Genomic DNA, 1,816 nt, shown 5'->3' with positions numbered 1-1,816 from the left:
ATAGATGAAGGTAAGGGTAGGGGTGGGGAGAAATGGCCATCTTCCTTCTAGTCACGAGGCTTTCCGGAGCAGGAGGGGTTGCTGCAATTGCTTGAAGTCTAGAAGAGAATGATGTGTGTGTAGGGCTTAGGAGAGACATAGGAGGTAAGAATAGGGTCTGAAGGGGCAGGAGAGAAATGAGACAGGCCGGTGGGAGATGAATTCTGAGGGCAAGGCCTCTGGGATCCGTGGGGACTCCCCAAGGACTGGTTGAACATACTCTAGCCCTTGGACGCCAGGGCTCTTGTGTTGGACCATTTGCTGTGAACGGGCCCTTTACCAGGTTGTCGGGAAAGAGGAAGAGAATGATATTCCTGTTGACAACCATCAACAAAGGCATAAGGACCAAAAGTTTGCAAGACTTGTATGCCCCTGCTGCTCATTTAATGTCCACAAAATCCTCATAAGGCATAATATGGAGGCTTACAAAAGTAGGGTCCCATAACAAAGAAGTAGAGCTAGGGGAAGGGGCCCAGGTCCCCCAGCAGCTGAAGGCCATGCTTGTTGCCCTGTTTCCAGGGAAACAGCAGGTCGTGGGTGTGTGCTGTTTGATTGCCTGGAAACCTAACCAGGCTTACAAGCCTGCTGGGAGAAGACATGGGGCATCCTCACCAGACTAGACTGAGCAAAACAAAACTTTGAGGGCCTGCAGGGGTAAGAAGAGGACAGACTCTTGTTCTGGGATCCAGCTTGTCTGGACCTCTTGCTTACTGTATGAATGTCAGTGAATCTCTTTGAACTTCAGTTTCTTCATCTGTAAAATGGTGATGATAGCACCTGCCTCCAAAGAATGTTGTGAGGACTCAACAAGAGAATGCACATAGAGTTCTTTTTAAAAATATATATTTTATTGATTTTTTACAGAGAGGATAGAGAGTTAGAAACATCATTCAGCTGCCTCCTGCACATGTCCTACTGGGGATGTGCCCACAACCAAGGTACACGGCCTTGACCGGAATCGAACCCGGGACCCTTCAGTCTGCAGGCAGACGCTCTATCCACCGAGCCAAACCGGTGCTGGCCACATAGAGTTCTTGACATGATACAGGGCACATAGTGAGAGCTCATTTCTCCTTATATCTTATTATTACTATTATTAATAGGAGGAGGTTGGGCTGCATGGTAGCTCTCTTAGGGCGTGTGCCCCCAGCTCACGTTGGGTCTGTCTGTTCTTGATGGGCTCACAATCCAGCATTAGGGAGTCCCAGGTCGTGCCACTGCCATCTCCTTATCTGTGTCATCTGTGCATCCAGGCAGACAAGGCTTGCAGGAAGGTGCTGAGCTCTCATTCTCTGAATTAATGCTGAGGAAGGACAGGGGAGTTGATTTAAACGTCATCTGAGTGTAAACCAATCAGGAGGCTTTGGCTAGACATAAATGATAAAGATTTATTTGATGATCTTGGGATTTGCAAATGGGAAATACAACTAGGCAATACCCAGAGTGTTCCCAATAAGAGACAAAAACTGTGAGTTCTTACAGTAAAAAGTACATTCTTGAGAAGAATCAGTCCTGTCCTCTTAGCCTCTGGATTGATCCGGGATGAGAATCACACAGATGTCAGATGGTCCGGACACTCAACATTCTTCCCTAATGTCTGCAGGGGGTCATCTACAGATTTCCATACATACCTCCAGGCATTGTTGCACAACTGAAAGGTTCAAAAGTTTAAGTTCCCAGGGCAATTAAAGCAAGAATAGAATCATTTCCTCATGCCTCAGCCTATTTTGATTTTAGTAATTTAGCCGTTTGACCACAGTGACTCCGTTTTATTTCT

Source organism: Myotis davidii, unplaced genomic scaffold, assembly GCF_000327345.1.
Source record: "Myotis davidii unplaced genomic scaffold, ASM32734v1 scaffold332, whole genome shotgun sequence".
In the NCBI taxonomy this organism is placed as follows: domain Eukaryota; kingdom Metazoa; phylum Chordata; class Mammalia; order Chiroptera; family Vespertilionidae; genus Myotis; species Myotis davidii.
Note: the sequence above shows the minus strand (reverse complement) of the source record.